Below are 7,071 nucleotides of genomic sequence, written 5' to 3'. Positions count from 1 at the left end.
CGTGACACCTAAAACTAAGTTAGTTGATTTTATTTACAAGCATTAATCATGTTGGAATTACATTACAAAGTCGTTATTCTTTATTTAATTCAAATTCATGAAAAAGAACAATAAATAAACAAGATTCGCCTTGACTTAGGTGATAAAACAATAATTAATTATTCCAATTCTAATCTTGATTAACGCAAGAAGCTATGTGAAATAAATTAATAAAAGTTTATTTAAAGTGATTAGACAACACTAATTAATTTATTTAAAGTTATTTAAACAATAAAAAGAAAGTGATTTATCTAAGTGCTCGGGAAACTAACCACTTTTCTTTGCTAGATCTTCGTTTAGAACACTTATGGACTCCTTCTTCACCGTTAGGACAAGTAATAAGAGGGGTGAGTTCTTAGGACAAGAGGGTTGATAGTACACAAGTTCACAAAGTTTCTGCCAGTTTTCCAGGTTAATTTTTGTGTCTTTTAACTTCGTATTAAGCTCCTATTTATAGGGAATGAGTGTGTTTTAGGGTTTTAAGTATTCTGCCGAAGCAGGTGGGGCGCGCATCTCAGAGGGTCGCGCGCGCCTGCTACGCACAAGTGATTTGGATGCGCTGCCAGGGGCAGCGCAACTAATTTTCATGTGCGTGGTATTATAGTAAGATTTGATTTAGTATTTTCACGAAATTCTGAATCTTCCGTGAGCGCATCACTAGAGGCTGCGCTGGGTGTCACGCACAACCTTGTGAGTTGTGCGAGCTAGAACAGCGCGATCGTTGAGATGCGCGCGGATTTTCCTACGGCACCTTCAATTTTTTAACATAGGTGCCCCTAAGTCCGTCAAAATTAGGTTTTAACTTCGGGTTTAAGCCTAATTATTGATCGGGCTTAGTTAATTGGACTTTGGTTTATTTCGTTTTGGGTCAGGCTAGTTGTTTTGTATTGTTATGTCTTAATCAGTAGTCCATAATTATCCTTCACGTTGATCCAACACAAAGATGGTTTTATTTATCGTCATAGCATTTTCAATTGGGATAGGAGGCCAAAAGTAGATGTCTACAGTTAGCCTCCACTTTAATTGAGTCTAGAATAGACAAGGATCAAAGTAGTAAAGGAAATAAATCCGAGACTCGTTCTACGTAGTTCCTTAAGAATAAGGACTCTTTCAGTAGTGTTGAGGATGTCGAAACTATTCTCGATTCGCTAAGTGTTCGAGACAAGTAGCTGCTAAGGCTAGAAAAAGAACTTTCTATTCTTAACGCACTAAAGAATCTAGTTTGACCCTTTGCAAGTGTAGAACGCTTATACAAGTGAAGGTTGTCCTAGGTGATGTCATGTTGTGAGAAGATATCGATTTAAAAAGTGTAAAGAGGATGATACCCTCTCAATATGGCATCGACGGTCTAAAGTCCCCCGATATGTCATTGAAACTTTAGTCCATGATTTTAACAAAGTAAAATATGATAAAATGAGAGGTGTTTCGGCATTCGAAGCCTACCATGTGAATAGAGGTCTTGACACGCTCTTGCCAAAAAAAATATTCAGGGTCCACAAGATAGAAATTCATGTCTCGGGACTTGAGGCATATCAAAATCTAGTGAGAGAGGAGAAAATCGGCAACTCTCTTAGTAGTTTTTTCCACAAGATGAAAATACGCGTCTCAGAACTGGGGGCACGTGTCTAAATAGGTGCGACTCTGCTCTGTTCGCTCTTTATACAGGGGGTGGACGGACACCCTAACTGTCCGGTAAGCCAGCAAGCTCACTAACTACCGTATTTGCTTCCAATCGAGAAGTGTCTGTTCTTGATGGTTCGGCGCGCCAGTCGACTCGTAAAGCTAACGCCTAAAAGTTGTAAAGAATTTCTACTGTTTTTGTTATGGGAGGTAGATCACGTTGCTGGGAAGAGGGTGAAATTTTACGCACCACCTACGCCATACAATTTTACGATGTACGATGCGCCATTCTTTTTGCTGTGGATGACAAAAAAAACGAAAAAACATGACATTTCTAAAGTCAGTACAATAAAATGACAAACTTGTATATGGGAGCTTTTACGTAAAGCACCACTACGGAACATTTTAAGACACCCTCACGAAAAACGTCCAAAACGTATACTTAGGGAAGGCACAAAGCACGGTGTGCATGCAGGATATTGCAAAAAATTAGCAAAGAAGAAAATAAACTACAAAATGCAAAGCAATTTAAATGATTTTGATAGTTCGCGCGTCATTACATCTAATAACGTGCAAAAACCTTTAGAAATAAATCAAAATAGATCAAAATTAAAAGTACCGGTCTTTTAAGTGACCGGTATCCGCGCGCAACTCAGTGGGTCGTTCTGACTAGGCGCGCGCAAGTTTCTAAGCTACACTAGGCTATCACATGCAACAGATTGAGTTGCGCGCAAAATTTAAGTTAGTAAAAAGAAGAGTAAAGAGCACGATTTTCAATTCGCTCTCTCTCCTCTCTTTCTCTTCGTCGTTTTTTACTTTTCTTCCTCCACAATGCTCGGTTTTTGTTTTTTTTGAAGCCTTAGGAAACAAATCTTGTCCCCTATTATCATTTTCCAAGATCCAATGTAAGTATTTTACTTATTTTTGCTTGTTATTTGGTGAAATTTGGGAAAATCCAAACCGAAGAACCCTAGGTTTTCGAATTTGGATTTTTTTATTCGGTTTATTTTTCGTAAAATTGCTTACTCCATGTTGTTATGCTATGTTTAAGGAGTGTTTTGCAACAAATTTCATGAAAAATGGTTGAGTATTGAACCTTTTATGAGCATGTCTTCACTTGAGTTCGTTCTTGTTATTTTCTTTGATTTTTAGCTCGAATTCGCTGTTTCTTGTTTGCTCATTTAATGTGGTTATACTTGTCGATTATGAAGTAAATTATAGTATTAGGCCTATAATTACTTTCATGAATCATATTTGGGAAATTTTGAATTCAAAAAATGGCGCGAAATATATGTTTTGTTTTCTTTTTGCCATGTTCGAACTTCAAAATTGTCTGGTAGATGATAATTATGTTTGTATGATTGTTATTCATCTAGAAATAGTTAATTATTTGAGATTTATAGAAATAATCTCTAGAATGCTTTAGTTGAAGCTGATATAGGATGGCTTTGTGGGTGTTACAAGCCCCCATTTACTGAGTTTAACTACAGGTATCGTAGCCCCCAAGCATGGGTGGCATTCGATTTTCGCGTTTTGCCCTTTTTGTAGTCGTTATGCTGCCGAAATGAGTCTAAAACTTGTATATTAGTTTTTTTTTTTTAAAAAAAAGTAAACTAATCGCGTAAAAATTCTATCGATTATAGTATGGAATCCCCTCCATTTGTTAGTGCCAAGGAGGATCTAAGAGCACTAGTGTCTGACGAGGCGGTTCGCCCTTGAAATAGGGTGACGCGTCCCCGTGAGGAGGTTCGGGAGCGACGCGTCGGAGCTGATCGACGTCCCCACGAGGATGTGGTTTGGGACCCAAACCATCACGTTTCGAGTCGGAGTTGGCGCGGCAATGAGTTCCTTTGCGCCTCCATTTTTATTATTCTCTTTTTTCCTCTTCTTCTTTTTGAAAAGTCATAACCGTATTTTCTTTATACTTCCTCTGTTTTTTTATACTTGCAACACACCTTTTATCATGCTTATCGATAAGGTGATTAAACTAGGTAAACGATTTAATTACGTTATGAAATTTAAACCGTAGCAACTTATCCCTTTCTTCTTATAGGTGTTAAAATTTTGTAAATTAATTTATTCGTTTACCTAGTCTAATATCTTCCTTAACATGCATGCCAAAGAGGTGTGTTGCAACTAAATAAAAACGGAGGAAGTATATGTTTTTTTTAGAATGAGCCTAGCATGCGTCTGTATGGCTCGGGTGATTTGAGAGGTCGTTTCGAGAGATTACTAGAGGTGGTGAAGGAGGTGGTGGAGCTTTCAGGGATTAGCCCCCAACTGACGGCTCTTCAGGATTTATCGAGTCAGCCTGCGTGGTCAGCTTTCCTTCGCGGGTTGTTGGAGTTTTGGTGGGATTCCACCAACACTTTACACTTCCCATGGGGGGAGATAACGGTTACCCCTCACGATTTCTCTATGATTACGCGTTTTCCTTTCGGAGGCGAGCTCGTTGTTATAGAGGCCGTGAAAGGGGTCAGACGAGAGACTGCGTGACCTAGTGGAGGACCGTCTTGCGGCGACCCTTTACATGTATGCGTAGTCTTATCCGCACTCGGTTCTTGTCGACGAGTTGTCGGTTGACGAGGTTGATCGGCAGTGTACTTTTGAGCAACTAGCTCGGATATAAATTGCCCACGTTCTTTCCGTCACTATCTTAAGTGATCGGGGAGAGCGTTTCGCCATCGGGTTACTTATTTGCCTTAGTGATTTGGGTCAAGTAGGTAATTTGAGTTGGGCGGAGGTGTCATATGCCCGTATGCTTTCGGCAATGGGCAAGACGACCCAGGTGATGGATTCTGCGGCAGCTACTGAGGTGCCTCGGATCTCCATTTTAGGGCACGGTCATATTCTCGAGGTACGTGTTTATTTCATTTTTTCCTTTGTTTATTTTCTTTTTATGGCTCTTTTGGTCACGTTGTATTCTCTTTTCTAGGCTTGGGGATACTCGTACCTGCCTTTCTTAGCCCCCAGGACACTCAGGGAGGCTCGTTTCCCTATCGGTCATGGCTTGGACATGATAAAGAAGAAGCGAGTTACTACAGCTGGCGACTTTCGCTGGAGGATTCTCTCGGCAATTCGTGCGTCGGTGAGTATGATTTTGACAACACATCTTTTTTATATAATATATATATTCTCAAGTGATGTTTTTATGTTGTTATGTTCTCATAGATCAATCTCCGTCCTTGGAGTTTGAACGTTGGGGTCCCTGAGGCATTCATTGCATCTGATAAGTGACTTTTATGTAACTGTTAAGGTATTTTTATGCTTATTTTTCGGTTTAGTTTCTAAATAATTTACCTAGTTTTACGCTTTATTTCTCTCTTTTTCTTATTTTCCTTATTTGATCTTTATTTTGTGTATTTTAATAGTTTTAAATAGTTTTTAGTTTATTTTCGTAATTTATTTTATAATTCTTAATTTATAATGTTCTTAGTCTAGGTTCTTGTTAATATTTTTCTTCTCATTTTCCTCCTTTATTTTCTTTTATTTCCTTGTTTGTTTTCTTTATTTCTATTTAATTTCATTTGATTTTATTTTATCTTTAAGTTAGTTTAATTTATTTTAATTTATTTTACTTTACTTTATTTTATCTTTATTTTATTTTATTTTATCTCTTGATAATACCCTCGTGTTTTTGTTGTAGGTCGTGCTTGGTGTTCCGGGTTTCAAAGTCATATTCGAGTTCAAGGTCCGAGGTTCGAGGCCCAAAATTTAAGTCAAGCAAGCTGCTGCCCCTTGCTGCTCATGTTGATGCCTCCTTATCCATCACCACTCTATCCCCTTATCCTCCACCACACCAAACCATAACCTTATTTCCCCTGCTCTTCCCCTGCTTCCCCAACTCACGCAAACACCACCACAACTCCACCACGCATCCCAGCCCACAACAACTCCAACAACACCACAGCCCCGTCAGCCTCCAATTGACCACCTTGCGCACCACCGAACTCAGCCGCAACAATTATCAAACAACGACAACAGAGCAGCCTCGAAACTCACAGCCACCACAAAACCCGAGCAGCAGCCGCAACTAAACAGCACCAAGACCCACCTCGCAACTCGCAGGCACCGTCAGCCGCCATAACCGCCGCGCTCCACCCTCTACTTCGTAGCTCAACAATTGCAGCAATTCACACTTCAATCAGCCCCAAATTGAAGACCCTTTAAAGCGGAAGCTCTGAATTTTGAAGCGGGCGCTCCTCATTCATTCATTTTCTACAAATTTGAGCAGAAAGCTTGAGCAGCCGCTCCGAAGGGTGTGGGCGGACGCTCCGATGGGTCATTAAAAATCACGTGCTTTTCTCGTGAATCCTTAAGGGCTTGGAGATCCAACGGCTGAGATTGTGATTTGATTGCTGATGATTGCGATGACGGTGATGATGCGTGTGATGGTGTTGATGTAAGATCAGAGCAGCCACGAGAAGAAGAAATGGAGTCTGTGGGATTTTTGTGGGTTTTGATTTTGTTTTCCTTTTTATTTTATTTTCTTTTACTGTTATTTTATTTTCTTTTCTATTTCCTTTTGTTTTATATCTTGTATTTCTTTTATTTTCTATACTTCTCTTTTCTTTATTTTTATTTTATTATTATCTTGTATATAAATACCCCTTTTGGGGTTATTTTCTCGATGAACTTTTAATCAACTTTAATTCACCGTAAATTAGATTAGTTTAGTTGTTTTCAAAAAAAAAAAGATTAGTTTAATTCCTTTTATTTTCTCTCTCTTAGGGTTAAATGAGGAGTCTCTCTCTCCAGTTTAGAAATAGTTTTAAAGAGAGAAAGCTTGGTTTTTTCACGGAGATTTGAGAGGTCGAAGAAGCAATTTGTGGATTTTCTTCTCATATATTCAATGAGTCTTCCTAACTTTCTCTCATCTTTATTGCTTTCCTTTAATTCTTGTTTTTGTTTATTTCCTTGTTGATTAGATTTGTTAATTAGTTTAATAGTTTGATTTTAGCTTTAATTCTAGTTTTACCTTGCTTTTCATGTTCTTTTTATCATGCTAGTTTGGATTTCATTCTAAGGGATTGGATGAAGATTATGTTGATGAATTGAATGATTTATTGTGATTTGTATGCAATTGATTCTTGATTATTTTGTATGGATGATGCTTATATGGATTAGAATCTTTCTAGCTAATTGATTCTATGTTCTTAATTGTGCTTTTAATCAATTGTGCGAAAGTGAGTTGTTTGAGAGTTTAATTTCTTCCATACCTATGCTAGGCTAGTTACACGAGAGTGAATTAGTTTAGTAGGATAATTAGCATGCTTAATTGCGCGAGAGTTTGTTGAGTGTGTTTATTGTTCCTAATTGAGGTCATTTTCATCTAACTGCAATGTTGTTATTGAATGCAATAATGTAATTGGATTCCACTTTCCCTAATTTTAGTAATTTACTTTAAATAGT

This window comes from Chenopodium album, chromosome 10, assembly GCF_948465745.1.
Source record: "Chenopodium album chromosome 10, dcCheAlbu1.1, whole genome shotgun sequence".
Classification (NCBI taxonomy): Eukaryota; Viridiplantae; Streptophyta; class Magnoliopsida; order Caryophyllales; family Amaranthaceae; genus Chenopodium; species Chenopodium album.
This window is presented reverse-complemented; position numbering follows the sequence as displayed.